Source organism: Cetorhinus maximus, chromosome 19, assembly GCF_964194155.1.
Source record: "Cetorhinus maximus chromosome 19, sCetMax3.hap1.1, whole genome shotgun sequence".
Classification (NCBI taxonomy): Eukaryota; Metazoa; Chordata; class Chondrichthyes; order Lamniformes; family Cetorhinidae; genus Cetorhinus; species Cetorhinus maximus.
This window is the reverse complement of record NC_135897.1, coordinates 60,130,286-60,151,147: the sequence shown is the minus strand read 5'-3', so window position 1 is coordinate 60,151,147 and position 20,862 is coordinate 60,130,286. Positions and strand designations below refer to the sequence as shown.

Sequence of the window (20,862 nt, the reverse complement as noted above, 5' to 3'; positions counted from 1 at the left end):
TTCACTGGTGATCGTATAATGTTCACCATTCGCAACTCCTCAGATACTGAAGCAGTCTATGTCCAAATGCAGCAAGAAGTGGACAATATCCAGGCTTGGGCTGACAAGCGGCAAGTAACATTCATACCACACAAGTGCTAGGCAATGACCATCTCCAACAAGAGAGAACCTAACTATCGCTTCTTGACATTCAATGACTTTACCATCGCTGAATTCCCTGCTACCAACACCCTGGGGGATACCATTGACCGGAAACTGAACTGGACTAGCCATAGAAATACTCTGTCTGCAAGAGCAGGTACGAGGTTAAGAATCCTGCAATGAGTAACTCACCTCTTGACTCCCCAAAACCTGTCCACTATCTACAAGTCAGGAGTGTGATGGAATACTCTCTACTTGCCTGGATGAGTGCAGCACCAACAACACTGAAAAAGCTTGACACCGTCCAGGGTAAAGCAGCCTGCTTGATTGGCACCCCATCCACAAACATTCACTCCCTCCACCACCAAGGCACAGTGGCAGCAGTGTGTACCATCTACAAGGTGCACTGCAGGAACTCACTTAAGCAGCACCTTCCAAACCCACAACCGCTACTACCTAGAAGGACAAGAGCAGTGGACACATGAGAACACCACCACCTGGCAGTTCCCCTCCAAGCCACTCATCATCCTGACTTGGAAATATATCGCCGTTCCTTCACTGTCACTGGGTCAAAATCCTGGAACTCCCTCTAACACTTCTGTGGGTGTATCTACACTGCATGGACTGCAGCAGTTCAAGAAGGCAACTCACCACCATCTTCTCAAGGGAAATTAGGGATTGACAATAATGCCCACATCCCATAAATGAATAATAGAGAAAAAAAATCCCACTTTCCATCATGGCCCAAAGCCTTGTAGGTTATGTCACTTCAGGCACATATTTAAGTACTTTCTAAATGTGACTTAAATCAAGGCTTTTGTCTCCAGTACCATTTAGATAGTGAGTTCCAGATTCCATCATAGTCTGGGTGAAAAACAATTCTCCTGAACTCCACTCTAAGCCTTCTGTCATTACTTTAAACCTGTGAACCCTAGCTGTTGATCTATTTGCTAAGGGAAATAAGTCCCTCCTAACCACCTGTCTAGGCCATTCCATTGTATACACTTCAATTAAATCTACTAACAGCCTCCTCTGTTCCAAAATATGGAACCGCAGCCTATTCAATTTCTTTCATAGCTAAAGTTCTCTATTCTTGGCAACATCCTCGTAAATCTCCTCTATACCTTCTCTAGTTTGATTGAATTTTTTGAGGAGGTGACCAGGTGTGTTGATGTAGTTTATATGGATTTCAGCAAAGCCTTTGACAAGGTCCCACATGGGAGACTTATAAAGAAGGCAAAGGCACATGGGATACAGGGTAATTTGATAAAGTGGATTCAAAATTGGCTTAGTTGTAGGAGGCAGAGGGTGATGACAGAAGGATGCTTTAGTGACAGGAAGCCAGTGTCCAGTGACGTACCACAGGGATCTGTGCTCGATCCCCTATTATTTGTCATTTATATAAACGACATAGATGACTATGTGGGGGGTAGGATTAATAAGTTTACGGATGACACAAAGATTGGCCGAGTGGTTAACAGTGAGGTTGAGTCTTGGACTACAGGAAGATATAGACGGGATGGTCAAATGGGCAGATAAGTGGCAGATGGAATTTAACCCTGAAAAGTGTGAGGTGATACACTTTTGGAAGGAGTAATTTGACAAGGAAGTATTCAATGAATGGCATGGCACTAGGAAGTTCTGAGGAACAAAGGGACCTTGGCGTGTGTCCATAGATCTCTGAAGGTGGAGGGGTATGTTAGTGGGGTGGTGAAAAAGGCATATGGGACACTTGCCTTTATCAATCGAGGCATAGATTACAAAAGTAGGGAGATCATGTTGGAGTTGTATAGAACCTTGGTGAGGCCACAGCTGGAGCACTGTGTGCAGTTCTGGTTGCCACATTATAGGAAGGATGTGATTGCACTGGAAGGGGTGCAGAGGAGATTCACCAGGCTGTTGCCTGGGATGAAACATTTAAGTTATGAAGAGAAGTTGGATAGACTTGGGTTGTTTTTGTTAGAGCAGAGAAGACTGAGGGGCGACCTGATCGAGGTGTTCAAGATTGAGGGGCATGGACAGGGTGGATAGGGAGCAGCTGTTCCCCTTAGTTGAAGGGTCAGTCACAAGGGGGCATAAGTTCAAAGTGAGGGGCAGGAGGTTTAGAGGGGATGTGAGGAAAAACTTTTTTACCCAGAGGGTGGTGACGGTCTGGAATGCACTACCTGGGAGGGTGGTGGAGGCGGGTTGCCTCACATCCTTTAAAAAGTATCTGGATGAGCACTTGGCACGTCATAACATTCAAGGCTATGGGCCAAGTGCTGGTAAATGGGATAAAAGCAAAAGCAGTCAATTAAACACGAAGATAAAAGCAAAAAACTGCGGATGCTGGAAATCTAAAACAAAAATAAAAATACCTGGAAAACTCAGCAGGCCTGGCAGCATCTGCGTAGAGGAACACAGTTAACGCTTCGAGTCCGTATGACTCTTCAACAGAACTAAGTAAAAATAGAAAAGAGGTGAAATATAAGCTGGTTTAAGGGGTGGGTGGGACAGGTAGAGCTGGATAGAGGGCCAGTGATAGGTGTAGATAGCCAAAAGATGTCATAGACAAAAGGACAAAGAGGTGTTGAAGGTGGTGATATTATCTAAGGAATGTGCTAATTAAGGGTAGAAAGCAGGACAAGCAAGGTACAGATAGTCCTAGTGGGGGTGGGGTGGGGTGAAGGGAAGGGATCGAAATAGGCTTAAAGGTAGAGATAAAACAATGGATGGAAATACATTTAAAAATAATGGAAATAGGTGGGAAAAGAAAAATCTATATAAATTATTGGACAAAAAGGGGGATCGGAAAGGGGGTGGGGATGGAGGAGAGAGAGTTCATGATTTAAAATTGTTGAACTCAATATTCATTCCAGAAGACTGCAAAGTGCCTAGTCGGAAGATGAGGTGCTGTTCCTCCAGTTTGCGTTGAACTTCACAGCAGCAGGCCAAGGACGGACATGTGGGCATGAGACCAGGGTGGTGTGTTGAAATGGCAAGCGACAGGGAGGTCTGGGTCATGCTCGCGGACAGACCGAAGGTGTTCTGCAAAGCGGTCACCCGGTTCGCTTTTGGTGTCTCCGATCTAGAGGAAACCGCATTGGGAGTAACGAATGCAGTAGACTAAGTTGAGGGAAGTGCAAGTGAAATGCTGCTTCACTGGAAAGGAGTGTTTGGGCCCTTGGACGGTGAGGAGAGGGGAAGTAAAGGGGCAGGTGTTGCACCACCTTCGGTTGCATGGGAAGGTACTGTGGGAGGGGGTTGAGGTGTAGGGGGTGATGGAGGAGTGGACCAGGGTGTCCCGGAGGGAATGATCCCTGCGGAATGCCGCCGGGGGGGGTGAAGGGAAGATGTGTTTGGTGGTGGCATCATGCTGGAATTGGCGGAAATGGCAGAGGATGATCCTTTGAATGCGGAGGCTGGTGGGGTGATAAGTGAGGACAAGGGGGACCCCATCATGGTTCTGGGAGGGAGAGGAAGGTGTGAGGGCGGATGCGCGGGAGATGGGCCGGACACGGTTGAGGGCCCTGTCAACCACCGTGGGTGGAAAATCTCGGTTAAGGAAGAAGGAAGACATGTCAGAGGAACTGTTTTTGAAAGTGGCATCATCAGAACAGATGCAACAGAGGTGAACGAACTGAGAGAATGGGATGGAGTCCTTACAGGAAGCGGGGTGTGAGGAGCTGTAGTTGAGGTAGCTGTGGGAGTCGGTAGGCTTGTAATGAATATTGTTGGACAGTCTATCACCAGAAATTGAGACAGAGAGGTCAAGGAAGGGAAGTGTTAGAGATGGATCATGTGAAAATGATGGAGGGGTGGAAATTGGAAGCAAAATTAATAAATTTTTCCAGATCCAGATGAGAGCATGAAGCAGCACTGAAGCAATCATCGATGTACCGGAGAAAGAGTTGTGGGAGGGGGCCAGAGTAGGAACAAGGAATGTTCCACATACCCCATAAAGAGACAGGCATAACTGGAGCCCATGCGGGCACCCATAGCCACACCTTTTATTTGGAGGAAGTGAGACGAGTTTAAGGAGAAATTGTTCCGTGTGAGAACAAGTTCAGCCAGACGGAGGGGGATTGTTTGGGTCTCTTTTTGAGGAAGAAGCGGAGAGCCATCAGACCATCCCAGTGGGGGATGGAGGTGTAGAGGGATTGGACGTCCATGGTGAAGAGGAGGCAGTTAGGGCCAGGGAACTGGAAATTGTTGATATGATGTAGGCTGTGAGAGGAAGTGCGGTTGTAGGTGGGAAGGGACTGGACAAGGGAAGAGAGAATGGAGTCAAGATAGCAAGAAATGGGTTCTGTGGGGCAGGAACAGGCTGCCATGATCGGTCTGCCGAGACAGTCCTGTTTGTGGATTTTGGGTAGGAGGTAGAAGCGGGCCGTCCGAGTTTGGGAGACTGAGGTTGAAAGCTGTGGAAGGAAGTTCTCCAGAGGAGACGAGGTCAGTAACAGTCCTGGAAACAATGGCTTGATGTTCAGTGGTGGGGTCATGGTCCAGGGGGAGGTAGGAGGAAGTGTCTGCGAGTTGACGCTCAGCCTCTGCGAGGTAGAGGTCAGTGCGCCAGACAACAACAGCACCACCCTTGTCAGCAGGTTTGATGACAATGTCAGGGTTGGACCTGAGAGAACGGAGTGCAGCAAGTTCAGAGAGAGACAGGTTAGAGTGGGTGAGAGGAGCAGAGAAATTGAGATGACTAATGTCACGCCGACAGTTCTCAATGAAAAGATCAAGAGAAGGTGAGAATCCAGAGGGAGGGGTTAGGTAGGTAGGTCAGGTGTTTCTCACGTGTCGGTGCAGACTGGATGGGCCGAAGGGCCTCTTCTGCACTGTGATTCTGTGATTCTAGTACGATTGTATCCTTTCTGTAATACAGTGATCAGATGTACTCTTAGCTGCAGCCTAACTAGTGCTTTATCCAGCTCCCCTGCTATTCTGTTTTATTCCTCTACATAATGGGAAGTATCCTGTATGCCATCTTAACCACCTTATCTACCTGTCCTTCTACCTTTTTGGGGATCAGTGAACATGTACTCCAAGACCACTCTGTTCTATGCTTCTCGGTGACCTGTCATTTAATGTGTATTCCTTTGTCTTGTTTGTCATCCTCATGTGTTACTTCACACTTCTCCAGATTATGCAACCACAATAGCTACAGCACAGAAGGAGGTCATTCGGCCTGACGTGTCTGTGTTGGCTATCTGAATGAGCAATTCACCTACTGCCACTCCTGCTTCTCCTTCTACCCGTAGCCCTGTACATTCTTCCTTTTCAGATAATAACCCAATTCCCTCTTGAATGCCATGATTGAACCTCAGGCAAAACATTCCAGATCCTAACCACTTACTGTGTGAAAAGGTTTTTTTCCTTGTGTCACCATTGTTTCTATGTCAATTGCCTTAAATCTGTGCTCTCTTGTTCTTGATCCTTCCATGAATAGAAACAGTTTTTCCAATCTACTCATGATTTTGAATACCTGTACTTCTATCAAATCTCTTCTCGACCTTCTCTTCTGCAAGGAAATAGCCCCAGATTCTCCACACCAACTCTGTAACTGAAGTTCCTCATCCCTGGAACCAATTTCATGAATCTTTTCTGCACCTCCCCATATGCCTTCACATCCTTTCTAAAATGTGGCACCCAGAAATGGATGCCATACTCCAGCTGAGGCCAAACCAGTGTTCTATACAAGTTTAACATAACTTCCTCGTTTTTATACTCAGCATCACTAATAAAACCTGGAATGTTGTATGCTTTATTAACTACTGCCTCAACCTGTTTTTCTACCTTTTGCACATATATGCTTGGCTCCCTCTGCTCCTGTGCCTCCCTTAGAATTGTACCCTTTATTTTATATTGTCTCCCCAGATTCTTTCGACCAGAATGAATCACTTCGCAATTCTTATGAAATTTCATCTGCCACTTGTCTGCCCATTCCATCAACCCATCTATGACCTTTTGAAGTTCTACATTATCTTCCTCACAGTTTACAAAACTTCCAAGTTTTGCATCATCTTCAAATTTTGAAATTGTGCCTTGTACAACTGGGGCCCATGTGGGTACCCATAGCTACACCTTTTATTTGGAGGAAGTGAGACGAGTTTAAGGAGAAATTGTTCAGTGAGAGAACAAGTTCAGCCAGACGGAGGGTAGTGGTGGATGGGGTTTGTTCGGGCCTCTGTTCGAGGAAGAAGTGGAGAGCCATCAGACCATCCCAGTGGGGGATGGAGGTGTAGAGGGATTGGATGTCCATGGTGAAGAGGAAGCGGTTGGGGCCAGGGAACTGGAAATTGTTGATATGATGTAGGGCGCGAGAGGAATCGCGGATGTAAGTGGGAAGAGACTAGACAAGGGGAGAGAGAATGGAGTCAAGAAAGCAAGAAATGAGTTGTCTCTTTATGGGGTATGTGGAACATTCCTTGTTCCAGTCCTACTCAGGCCCCCTTCCACAACTCTTTCTCTGGTACATCGATGATTGCTTCGGTGCCGCTTCATGCTCTTGTCTGGATCTGGAACAATTTATTAATTTTGCTTCCAATTTCCACCCCTCCATCATTTTCACGTGGTCCATCACTGACACTTCCCTTCCCTTCCTTGACCCCTCAGTCTCAATTCCTGTTGATAGACTGTCCACCAATATTCATTACAAGCCTACCGACTCCCACAACTACCTCGACTACAGCTCCTCACACCCCGCTTCCTGCAAGTACTCCATCTCATTCTTTCAGTTCCTTCGTCTCTGTTGCATCTGTTCTGATGATGCAGTTCCCCTGACATATCTTCCTTCTTCCTTAACTGAGGTTTTCCACCCATGGTGGTTGACAGGGCCCTCAACCACGTCCAGCCCATCTCCTGCGCATCCGCCCTCACACCTTCCTCTCCCTCCCAGAACCATGATAGGATCCCCCTTGTCCTCACTTATCACCCCACCACCCTCTGCGTTCAAAGGACCATTCTCCGCCATTTCCACCAACTCCAGCACTACCAAACACATCTTCCCTTCACCCCCCCGGCGGCTTTCCACAGGGATCGTTCTCTCCGTGACACCTTGGTCCACTCCTCCATCAGCCCCTACACCTCAACCCCCTCACACGGCACCTTCCCATGCAACCGCAGAAGGTGCAACATCTGCCCCTTTACTTCCCCCCTCCTCACCGTCCAAGGGCCCAAACACTCCTTTCAAGTGAAGCAGCATTTCACTTGCACTTCCCTCAATTTAGTCTACTGCATTCACTGCTCCCAATGCGGTCTCCTCTACATTGGAGACACCAAACGCAGACCGGGTGACCGCTTTGTGGGACACTTCGGTCTGTCCTCAAGCACACCCAGACCTCCCTGTCGCTTGCCATTTCAACACACCACCCTGCTCTCATGCCCACATCTCCGTACTTGGCCTGCTGCAACGTTCCAGTGAAGCTCAACGCAAACTGGAGGAACAGCACCTCATCTTCCGACTAGGCATTTTACAGTCTTCCGGACTTAATATTGAGTTCAACAATTTCAGATCATGAACTCTCTCCTCCATCCCCACCCCCTTTCTGATCCCCCCCCTCCCCTTTTCCAATAATTTATAATTTTTTTACAACTATATTTTTTTCTTTTCCCTCCTATTTTAAAATTTATTTTGATCTATTGTTTCATCTCCACCTTTTAGCCCATTTCGATCCCTTCCCCCCCCACCCCACCCGCACTAGGGCCATCTGCCACTAGCTTGTCCTGCTTGCTTCTCTTAATGTCCCCATTAGCACATCCTTTAGATTATATCATCACCGTCAACACCCCTTTGTCCTTTTGTCTGTGACATCTTTGGCAGTCTCTTCTTGACCTCCACCTATCACTGGCCCCCTATCGAGCTCTCCTGTCCCACCCCCTTCTAACAGCTTATATTTCACCTCATTTCTATATGTTTTAGTTCTGATGAAGGGTCATACGAACTTGAAACGTCAACTGTATCCCCCTCCACAGATGTCGTCAGAGCTGCTGAGTTTTTCCAGGTATTTTTATTTTTGTTCCACGACACACCTTCCTCCTGTGTGAAAAACATCCAGTAACCACTAAAATAAAAACAAAATACTGTGGATGCTGGAAATCTGAAATAAAAACAAAGTGCTGCAAAAACTCAGCATGTCTGGCAGCATCTGTGGAGACAGAAATAGTTCATGTTTAGAGTCCAACATGAATCATCTTCGGTAGCCATCTCTGCTTCATCCAGGAAGATGGCGAAGCGCACCAAGAAGGTGGGGATTGTGGGGAAATATGGAACCCATTATGGAGTCTCACTCTGTAAGATGTTGAAAAAGATTGAGATCAGCCAACACGCCAAATATACCTGCACCTTCTGTGGGAAAACAAAGATGAAGCAGAGGATATCTGGCATTGTGGATTTTGCATGAAAACAGTGGCTGCAGGAGCTTGGGCCTACACCACCACCTCTGCCGTTACAGTAAAGTCTGCAATTCGCTATCTGTGGGAGCTGAAGGATCAGTGAGCTCTGGTTGTGGAGACTGACCTCTTCCAGAGGTTTGTGTTCTCAAATTTGTTAATAAAATGTTAAATGAAAGAAAAGACTCCTCTTCAGAACTCCATTAACCATTACTCTGTTTCCTGTCACTCAGCTAATTTTGTATCCATGTTTCTATTGTTCTTTTTATTCTATGAGCTCTAACTTTGCTCACAAATCTGTCGCGTGGCACTTTATCAAATGCCTTTAGGAAAACCACGTACACCACATCAACAGCATTACCATCATCGAACTTCTTTGTTACTTCATCAAAAAAGCTCCCAAGTTAGTTAAACACAATTTGCCCTTAACAAATCTGTGACGGTTTTCCTTAATTTTGTCCCGAATTATCATTCCCCACCACCAAATGGTGATTACAGATTGAATTCCATTTGATACTTTTCTGCCCAAACCAGTCATGCAGTCTAAAGCTTTGTTCCTCACTATCAATAGTATGACCAATTTTTGTATCATACTAAATAATTCTTTGGTATGTTTCAATGATTGTCATTTGTGTTACAGTATATTTACAAAAAGATGGTAATGAGAATAAGTACTAAGAGAAACCATAAAGGCTGAGGCAAGTATTTGCAAAAAAATGGAGAATCATCAGAAAAGAGAGATGAAAATTGAGCTAAAGCTTTTGCATTTGGAGCATTTTGCCTCTTTTATCCTGAAGGTAGTTTTCTTTTATATTGATCAATTTCAAATCCATTTTCTTTTGCAAATGTTTGTATGTCTACACTTGAGGAGCCATTGAATAGCTGTCTGATATTAGTCCACAGATGCAAAGTCCATTTGAACTCTGCTGACCAGGAACCAACCTGGGAGTTCTGGTGCATATGGCTCTGTTCTGCCTTAGGCAGTGCACTTACTTACTGAAACATTGGGAGAGCCATTTGAGTATTCCAGTTTTTAACAAAATGAGCTATGTTGTTTGAAGAGCAGTTGTATGAAACTTATTGTTTGTAAAATTGCATACCTTAGAATTTATTTCCTCTTTCTAATTGGTCTCTACTGGTGCCTTGTCAACTTTAAGTGCCGACAGTCTATTCAACACTTCCTCCTTAACAATTTTGAACCCTTCTGGAGACAAAGTTTCCTCGTCTGTCACCATGGCCTGGGTAACATCTACCTCCTTGGTAAAAACGGATGCAAAATATTCATTTAATACCTCAGCCATGGCCCCTTTGTCCATGTGTAAACTCCCTTTTCGGTTCCTAATCTGCCCTACTCCTTTTACTACCCTTTTACTATTTATATGCCCTATAGAAGACTTTGGGATTCCCCTTTATGTTGCCTGGCAGTCTTTTCTCATAATCCCTCTTCACCTCTCCTATATGCTTTTTCACCTCCCCTCTGAACCTTCTGTATTCCTCTTGGTTCTCAATTGTATTTTCTACCTGACACTTGCCATAAGCACACTTTTTTTTAAATCTTAATTTCTATCCCCCTTTTCTTCCAGGGAGCTCTGAATTTGTTTGCCCTACCTTTCTCTTTCGATGGAATATACCTTGACTGTGCCTGAACCAATTCTTTTTTGATGGTAGCCTATTGTTCAGTAACAGTTTTTCTCACCAATCTTTCATACCAGTCTATCTGACCCAGCTCTGTTCTTGCCTCATCGAAGTCGGCTCTCATCCAATTAATTATTCCTACTCTGGATTGCCTATTGCCCTTTTCTATCGTCATCCTAAAATGTGCAATACAATGATCACTGTCTCCTAAATGTTCCCCCACTGACACTTGAGAGGAGAGTGAGAGAGGAGGACCCCGAGCCAGGCAGTCAGCAGCACCTAGAGGAGAGTGCGAAAGGAGGACCCTGGGATGGGCAGTCAGCAGCACTGAGAAGAGAGCAGAGGAGCTGTAAAAACAGTGTGAGGAGCAGAGGTGACTGAGGGAATTCGGTGAGGAGGTGCTCCTTTTATTTACCTTTCTTCAGAAAGAAGAGCAGTGGCCTTGGTAAGTAGGATCTGGTGAATTAGCAAAGTGCAATATTTTTAAATTCTTGGGTTTAACTGAAGTGCCAGGAATAAGGGAAATTTAGGGCCAATATAATGAAGTAATATAAATAATCAAGTTGAAGTTAACTTAAGGGAAGTAGAGTTAAGACATGGCAGGACAGCTCGGTTGAGTGGAATGTGTGTCCAGTAATATGTGCAAAGTCATGGATGCTAACGGTGTCCTAGGCGACCACATGTTCAGGAAGTACTGCCAGCTGCAGGAGCTTCAGAGAGGTGGTCACACTGCAGTTTAAGGGCCTGGAGACAGAGGGGGAATGGGTGACCACCAGGCAGTCCAAGAAAAGTAGGCAGGTAGTGCAGGAGTCCCGTGGGGTCTTGCTCACCAATCAGTTTTCCATTTTGGAATTTGGTTTTTCAGAGGAGTGCAGCCAAAGCCAAGTTTGTGGCACCACCAGCGGCTCGGCTGTACAGGAGGGAAGGAAGAAGAAAGAAAGAGCAATAGCGATAGGGGATTCGTTAGTTAGGGGAGCAGACAGGTGTTTCTGTGGCCCTCGACATGACTCCAGGATGGTATATTGCCTCCCTGGTGCCAGGGTCAAGGATGTCACAGAGCGACTGCAGGACATTCTTCTGGGGTAGGGTGAACAGCTAGAGGCCATGGTCCACATTGGTACCAATGACTTAGGCAGGAAGAGGGATGTGGTCCTGCAATCAGAATTTATGGAGCTAGGTAGAAAATTAGCAAGCAGGGTCTCAAATGTAGTAATCTCTGGTTTACTCTCCATGCCACGTGCCAGTGAGTACAGAAATAGGAGGGTAAGGCATATGAATGCATGGCTGGAAAGATGATGCAGGAAGGAGTGCTTTAGATTCCTGGGACACTGGGCCTGGTTCTGGGGGAGATGGCCTCTGTACAAGCCGGACGGGTTGCACCTGAATGGAGAAAGGACTGAGCTCCTTGCTCAGTGTTTTGCTAGTGCTGTTGGCAAGGCTTTAAACTAACTTGGCTGGGGTGTGGGAACCAGGAGAGAACATTGGAGAGGAATACCAGGGTGCACAAAATACTGGGAGGGACAGATAGCACTAGTATAGAGAATAGTAAATTCATAGGTGAAGTCGGGGTGAGGGAGAAAGTAACAAGATCCTAATCAGGGTTACTATGCATGTATGTGAATGCATGGAGTATAGTAAATATGATTGGAGAGTTGCAGGCACACATTGCCGTGTGGAAATATGTTGTGGCAATAAGAGAGACCTGACTCAAGGAAGGGCAGAACTGGATATTAAATATTCCTGGGTACAAAGTGTTCAGAAAAGATAGGAAGGGAAGGAGGGGAGGGGTGACGGTATTGGTTAAGGAGAACATTGTAGTGCTGGAGAAAGAGGACATCTCAAGAGGGTTCGAGGACAGAATCAATTTAGCTAGAGCTAAGGAACAAAAAGGGAGCAATTCCATTGCTCATTGTAGTCTATAGACTGTCAATTAGTGAGAAGGATGCAGAAGAACAAATCTGCAGGAAAATTACACAGATGCAAGCATTATAGAATATTTGACAGTTGTTGAATTGTTCTGACTGGATGTGGCAGGACTGCAGAGCTTGGATCTGATCTGTTTGTGGAATTGCTCAGCTCGGTCTATCTTTTGCTGCTTGTGCTGTTTGGTATGCAATTAGTCCTGTGTTGTAGCTTCACCAGGTTGACACCTCATTTCTAGGTATACCTGGTGCTGCTCCTGGCATCCCCTCCTGCACTCTTCCTTGAACCAGGGTTATCCCATGGATTGGTGCTAATGGTAGAGTGGGGGATATGCTGGGCCATGAGGTTACGTTGTGGTTGAGTACAGTTCTGCTGCTGCTGATGGCTCACACTAAGATGTACCTAAGATGTAGATGGGATTATAGCTCATTTCTGAATAACTTGATGTTGACTTTCAATCCAAACATCTTTTTGGTTGTTGCTTTTTGGGATATTTTTAAATGCTGGCCATTTTCAGGGCTCACTCGAAAACGGCATGGACAATATAGTCTCAGATGGCTTGTCTTCAGAACTGCCAGCTAACAAAGTGGAGCTGTCGATACTGATTATGCACAAAGAAGCGCTAAAAACTCTAAGAACTTTACCTCCATTATATGTTGCTGGTTTTGACCATGGGAGGTGCACTATAGAATGCAGGCAGTACATAATTGCAGAAACCTGGCTACTAACATCTAGCCTTTTTTACCAAGCCACAAGGCATAAAGTTTAAAGCCTCCTCGAAACCTGTTGTTTGAAAGATTCTAAATTCACCTGAAAAAGCAAACTGGCTTTCTGACTGCAAGTATTATCAAGGATGCCTTTCTCGACTTGCTGCACATCTCTTATTCTGAAGAAAACTCCATAAGATCCTGCCTTCAGCTACCGGGACTCGTTTGGATTAACTCCTGAGTAGAAGAACCCCTCTCGCTGGACTCTGATATTCACATGAATTGTTAGCTACTCGATTTGGTTTTAATATTCATAGAAATGAAATTCCTTTTTCTAGCTGTATTCTTTCTTGTGTGTATGCTTTTTGTATGTAGTAGCGACAAACCTTTTCTGGGATAGTGTGCATAAATAAATAATGCCCCTCGTTTAAAAATCCAAGGAAGTCTGATGCTAGTGACTTTCTAAAACAACTGATTCCACTTAAATGGGTTTTGGGAAACACATCCCAGCCGTACCAAAATTAAACCACTGATTATGGACAGAAGGTTAGAAGAATCTCTGATCATAACACAATACAGTTGCAGTATTATTGTGAAGTAGTTCCTCTTTGTACCAATACTAAGAAAATGTAATGTCAATCTACATTCAAGTCCCTGATCTGAATGTCCAGTGAAGTTGATTGAGATGCTGTCCTCTACATTGCTCAGTCCTGAGTGGATATTTGACAATTTTACTGACTATGATGAGAAACTGTTTTCACTGACATTGGTTGTGTAAATACAGATGGCAAGAAACCAGACAAGTGAACTTTGTTTTATTCATTCTTGGGATGTTGGCATTACTAGCAAGGCTGGAATTTATCACCCAACCATAATTAATTTGAGAAGATGGTGTTAGCCCCTGCCTTGAATCATTATAGTCTGTGTAGTGAAGGAAAGGTGCTCCCACAATCTTGGGTTCCAGGATTTTAACTCTGCAGTGATGAGAGGACGATGACGCATTCCTAAGTTGGGATGATGTGTGACTTGGATGGGAACTTGGAAGTGATGGTGTGCCCATGAACTGCTGTTTTTTTTTGTGCTTCCAGGTGGAAGTTGCTGTATGGGAGGTGTTGTTGAAGAAGCCTTAGCGAATTACTACAATGCATCTGTTAAATAGCATATGCTGCAGCCATAGTATGCCACTGGTGGGGGGAGTAGATGCTTAGGCTATCATTGTACTTTGTTCTAGATGAGGTCAATGTTGTTACAGGTGCACCCATCCAGGTAATTGAAGAGGAGTCCATCACACAGCTGACTTGTGCCTTTTGAAGGTGATTTTAAAGGCTTTGGGGAGTTGATGCTTTATCTGAGGAATTGAGTGAAGTTGAACACTGTAGTCATTAATGAATAACCTCACTTTAGGCTGTATGATGGGGGATGGTCATTTCAGAATTGGCTAAAGATATTTGGGCAAGGATACTGCCTAAGGAATTCCTGTGGTGCTGTTCTGGGACTGAGATGACTGACATCCAGCAACTGCAACAGCCTTTCCTTGTGAAGTATGATTCAGCTGCTGGAATGTTTTTCTCCCCCTGCCGCACCAAACACAATCCCTATTAACCAGTTTTCCTCAACTGGACTTGTTTGAACCTTCATGTTAAAAGTAGTCATTCTTGCCTTGGGTCAGCTCTGGAATTTGGTTCCAGATGATTAATGCGAACTGAACAACAGTGGGCACGTTTTCAGTGAGTAAGTGTTGCTTGTTGGAACTGTTATCCATCATGTTGCTGATGACTGAGAGTAGACTGATGGGGCAGCAATTAGCCTGGTTGGACATCTTCTCTCAATTATACTTTATTAATAAAATTTGCATTATGTAAAGTGTAATATAGTTCAATTTCTTTCAGTACACTATGTGGTCCTCCGACGTGTTTGACTACACTTACAATTACTGGTTGTAGTAAAAATATACATTTACATTTCATGTCAAACATTCTCTGGTGCATGCAGCCTGAGGAGTTTTCTGTGGGTTCCAGCCCCTTTGTGTACTATGGTCGGAGGGCCTAATTGGGCTCTTTCCCCTTGAACCTTTGAGAGAACTGCCCCAAGTTTTACTGTGTCCCTCAGCATGTGGTCCTGACCTTGGCATGTGCTGGCCTACAACACCCAGTTGTGGACAACTCTTGGCATTGGGAGACCAGCAAGTTTCGGCACATCAAAGAGTGACTTTCACCAAGTTGGCCCTCCAGCAGCAGTTAATATTTATCTCGGTGTCTGTCCCTGGCAACAGCCCATGGAGGATCTTGTCCTCTGTTGCAGAGCTGCTTGGGATGAACCTTGACAAAAGCCATTGCATCTCTTTTCAGATCTGCTTTGCAAAGGCATATTCCTGAAGGAGATGGGCAAGGTTCTCTTCCAAAGAACATGGCCTCACTGCTGTCATTTACTTTGGCTCCCAAAGCCATTTTGATTTGGTTGCAGATGCTCACTAGCATGTGAACCAACAACAGATCCCAGCAGAAGATGCAATGCAGTTCATGTACAGGGAGGCTTTGGCCTGAGTGCTTCTGCTGCCCTGGGGTGGTCACCCCTCTTAGGCCTGCATCCCTCCTGATGGATTTGGCAAAAGGTTTGGCAGGCGAATAAGACAATGGACAAAAGACAGCCTTGCCTGACTCCAGATTTGATCAGAAAGCTTTCCCATCCCCACCCATTGATTGAAACTGCACTACCAATGTTTGTGTGGAGTAGTTAGACCCAATTGTGGATTTTCTCCCTGGATCCCATTTTGGAGAGCATGCCCATCAGGTTGCTCTGAGATATTCTGTCACAAAATCCTTCTCCTAGTCCATGCTGATGAGGCAGGTTTCTACTTCCCTGTCCTGTAGGGTGTCCCTGTGTAGCACAAGGCTATGAGAGAACTTCTTGCCAGTACAGTGCAGGCCTGATCAGGGTGGATCACCATCTCCAGGGTAGGCTTGACCCAATTGGCACTGACCTTGGACAGAATTTTTGTAGTTCACATTAAGCAGTGAAATAGGCCATCAATTTCTGATTTCCTCCCTTTTGGTTGTAGATGAGGGTGATGATTTTCAGAAGCTGAGAGTTCACTTCCTGCCTGTTCCTAAATCTAATTTGTATTTTTGTAGTGACATGAGATCTCCCCTGCTCCCTATTGTCCTTGCCAACTGATAGCATAGAACAACAAATATTCTGCCGTTTTATCTGAGGGTGGAGTTGCAGCCTGCTTTCAAGTTTAAATGCCACTGTGTATCAAACTACAAAGAGTTGTATATCAGTAACCCAGGCCAACTCATATCCTCATGTGATTTGTCAAAATCGGAAACAATTGGTGATTTATAGTACATTTCTATTTGTAATTCCCCCTTTTAATTTAACCTAATTAATAGCTTTAGAATTTAATACTATTTCCTCTGAAGAAAAATGTTATATCCCGGGAGCAGCTCACTTATTTCTGAGTCAAATTAACTTTGATGCAAATCAATCCTAAGGTTTTGCATTTTAAAACGTTAAACCAGCAAGTGAGAAACAAATGCATAAAAAGTTGAAATGCTGCTTTTCTTTCATAGATAGCTCTGTGGCCAGGAACATCCGATTGTTGGCGTATAGGATGTTGCATGAGTTCAGGCTGGCAAAGAGACTGAACCAAATCAGTGCATCAGTGATAGCCATGTGCAAAGTGAGCTACTGTTTCAAGAATCAATTTTATGCTGAGATTTAGTGCAGGAGAAGCATGATTTTTGACAATTTGAGAAGTGACGATTATAAGTATTGTGAACATGCCAATTGTGCTGAGTGCTACAAATATACATTTATAATGTTACATTTACCTGTTTATATCCTCAATCTCGGTCTGTTGGAAAGTAATTTGTATGCTTCCAAAGACTAGGTCACCATATGATATATTAATGTCACCCTGAATACATAGGTCACCTATTCAGCCCCCGGGTCTTGTCTTGCTCAATTCACCTAGATAATGGACAGATATTTTGGGCTGTAGGGCTATGCATATTAGCTTTCTATCCTTAATTAGCACATTCCTCAGATAATATCACCACCTTCAACACCTCTTTGTCCTTTTATCTGTGACATCTTTTGGTTATCTCCACCTATCACTGGCCCTCTATTCAGCTCTACCCACCTGCCCCCCCCCCCCCACCCCCCTCCAAACCAGCTTATATTTCACCTCTTTTCTATTTTTACTTAGTTCTGTCGAAGGGTCATTCGGACTCGAAACGTTAACTGTGTTCCTCTCCGCAGATGCTGCCAGACCTGCTGAGTTTTTCCAGGTATTTTTGTTTTTGTTTTAGATTTCCAGCATCCGCAGTTTTTTGTTTTTATTTTGCATATTAACTTTGATCACTGACATGGAACTCAATTAATACAGCTAGATATGAAAACCCAAACAATTACCTGGCCCTTTGTTGGCAGTCTTTTTAATATTTCTCATGATGCATCCCTCATGTGAGCTCTCTGATATGGGAAGACTTTGCTGAGATTTTTAAAATCAAACTGTTTCTGGAATTTTATGTGGAGTTGCTCATTGTCAATTGGGCTGACTCAAACCCTAATATAAAAACAAAAAACTACTGCGGATGCTGGAAATCCAAAACAAAAACAGAATTACCTGGAAAAACTCAGCAGGTCTGGCAGCATCGGTGGAGAAGAAAAGAGTTGACGTTTTGAGTCCTCATGACCCTTCAGCAGAACAGTTTGATTTTAAAAAATTCAGCAAAGTCTTCCCATATCAGAGAGCTCACATGAGGGATGCATCATGAGAAATATTAAAAAGACTGCCGACAAAGGGCCAGGTAATTGTTTGGGTTTTCATATCTAGCTGTTCTGCTGAAGGGTCATGAGCACTTGAAACGTCAACTCTTTTCTTCTCCACCGATGCTGCCAGACCTGTTGAGTTTTTCCAGGTAATTCTGTTTTTGTTTCAAACCCTAATATACCTGTCTCCCACCAAGTCTATTTGTGAATTTGAAAATCCATTCTAATATATTTTTGAGTTTGCAGTGTTGTAGAGGAGTCATTCCATCTAGCAATAGTCTTGGGACCAGCATTGAATTGTGTATCTCAATAGGAAATCCCAAACAAATAGTTCAGTTAAATTTTTCTGAAACACCTTGGCATTGATGCTTGATAACATGCTAATGCTATTTGTCCTGTGTCTCACTTGACAAAAATGGCCCATTTATATAAGGTGTTGTGTGTGCGTATCCTGGCTTCATAAAGATAGTGTGGACACTGTATTTGGTATTCTGAAATGAAGTTGCGTTCTAAATTTTAATGTTTGCATTTTATAGTGTCATATCACGTGGAAACAACTCAAAGCTCTTTGCATAATTAATTACTTTGAAATGCATTGACTGCAAAATGTTGCAACCTTTTGCTTCACCAAAAATCCACAAAATGGCAACATGATTACAATTAATGGGGTGTTGGTTGTAGAAGGAGCATTAGCAAAGGTGGGATGGGAGCAAACTAATCTTTATTGCCCAGATGAACATCATAGAACTAACCTTGGCTCATATCTCATCTGAAGGATGGCACCTTTGAAGGTAGTGTTTCCTTTTAAAAATTCTTCTTTGCTTTGTGCTTTTGTGTTTTAGCTCAGTTTTTTGTTTAATTTTCAAAATGATTTCATCCTTGTGCATAGTGATGCAACAGGAAAACTAAATTTTATACTGTCAAATCGTCACTATTCATTTTTGTAAATGTGCTGGTAGCAAAAGGGATGTATAAAAAAATTGCTAACTAGAAAGTTTTTCACATATGAACTTTTGTTCTGAATTATGTTTAAGAGAATGATTTTCATTTATAGCCATGATAATTATAGGTATAATAATGATGGGGCTAATGAGGGAATACATTGTTGAGTTTTCAAATACTTATTTACATTTTATTCCTTGATATTTCTGCCATTGCTGAATATTTGCTTAGCTTTATATGTCAGACTTGTTTGGTTGTACGATCTTGAAAGCAGGGTGATAATGTTTTACTGACTTAGGAGGAAAAAGATTGGGCCTTACGTTTGTCTTTTGAATTGTGCAACCCTCTACATCAGTAACATGTGGCCTCAGTTAGGGTTGTGAAATGTATTTTGGATCTAATAATGCTTGCATCGATGAAATAGGACCAAAGAGCTATAACAATGATAATTGAATAACCTCAACTAAAATGGATAAGATCTCAAAAATTTGTTGCAAAATACAAAAACAATGTATTGTGGATGCTGGTAATTTGAAATAAAAATGGAAAATACTGGAAATACTCAGATTTAGCTTACCCATGGAGAGAGGAACAGATGGTTTTGGCTTGATGACCTTTCATCACAGCTTTAATATTTGGTATGTATAACTGACTATGGTAAATATCCAAAGTCTCGAATATGAGAGCAGACCATTTTTTTTTATATTAAGGAAAGCTTTGTGTTGGCATTAGCCAGCTGTAGTAAGGGCTCTGGGGTTCTTTTGATTTTTATTTTAGTGGTAATTGCATATATTACCCAAGGAGTAGATATATATTTAATTTGTTATACATAATGTTCTATCCAGTGCATGGCACTTTTGTTGGTTGCTATTTATGACCTTTTATTTAGAAGCTCATCAATACTGCTATTTTATCCCAGCTCTGACAAATGTAGTCTTTGTTTTTGGAAGACATTGTTAAGTCATCAGCCAATGGCTGATGTTACTATCAGTTAGTACTAGTCACGGTCATCCCATTATAGGAAAGTTCTCTGTGGTTTGGTATTTGCTTTAATTAGTATTCCAGTTACAATTGAGAAAGAAAAAATAAATACCATCTGTCACATCAAAGAGATTTGTAAGAGCCAAAATAGCATTTCAGCATTTTCTAACTGTCCCTATAGCAACATAAATATTCCTAACCAGGGATTTTTAACTGCTTGATGACCTCTGCCTTGTGTTGATTTAACAGTAGTACATAACGGAACAAGATTTTGTTGAAGTTGGAGACAAGATTTTTGTAAAAGTTCCTTGTGTTACTGTGTTTCGATAACTATGTAAACATTCTTTAAATTTTACTTGATACAGTTAAATGTATATTAACTTCTTTCCAACTGATATACAAGGTCTATTCACAGGTTTAGTATGACAAATATCAAACTACATGCTAAATAGTGGAAACAGCATACTATAAAGAGAACTTAAGTGATCTCACAACCAGCACATCAGATCAAAGTTCTGCAGTCCCGCCACCTCCAGTAATGAAAGTTGGAATACTGTTAAAGCAACTGACTGAGGAGAAGGCTTCATAAACATTTTCAATGATTGAGGAGCCTAGAATCTAAGTGTAAAAGATCAGGCTGAAGAATTAACAGCCATCTTCAGCTAGGAGTGCCAGGTACTGATTCTTCTTGATCTCTTGAAGTCCCCAACGCAACGATTGATGAAGACAAATGTAGGTCCCTTACAGTCAGAAACAGGGGAATTTATAATGGGGAACAAAGAAATGGCTGACCAACTAAATACATACTTTGGTTCTGTCTTCACAGAGGAGGACACAAATAACATACCAGAAATGTTGGGGAACACAGGGTTTAATGAGAGGGAGGAACTGAAAGAAATCAGTATTAGTAGGGGAAATGGTGTTGGGGAAATTGATGGGATTGAAGGCCAATAAATCCCCAGGGCCTGATGGTTTTCATCCCAGAGTACTTAAGGAAGTGGCCCTAGAAATAGTGGATGCCTTGGTGGTCATCTTCTGAGATTCTATAGACTCTGGAACAGTTCCTACAGATTGGAGGGTAGCTAATGTAACTCCATTATTTAAAGAGGGAGATAGAGAGAAAACAGGGAAATATAGACCAGTCAGCCTGATGTCGATAGTGGGGAAAATTCTAGAGTCCATTTTAAAAGATTTAATAGCTGAGCACTTGGAAAACAGTGGCAGAATTGGACAGAATCAGCATGGATTTACGATAGGGAAATCATGCTTGACAAATCTACTGGAATTTTTCGAGGATGTAACTAGTAAAGTTGATGAGGGGGAACCAGTGGATGTGGTTTATTTGGACTTTCAGAAGGCTTTCGACAAAGTCCCACATAAGAGATTA

The 20,862-nt window shown here is 43.2% G+C and overlaps 1 protein-coding gene and 1 pseudogene across 3 annotated transcripts in view; both read left to right on the top strand.

Moving 5' to 3' along the window:
- LOC144693831 (arf-GAP with coiled-coil, ANK repeat and PH domain-containing protein 2-like) overlaps positions 1-20,862 on the top strand; it is a 197,425-nt gene that overhangs the window by 13,711 nt on the left and 162,852 nt on the right. The window lies entirely within an intron of this gene.
- On the top strand, positions 8,180-8,651 carry LOC144694207 (large ribosomal subunit protein eL43 pseudogene; annotated as a pseudogene).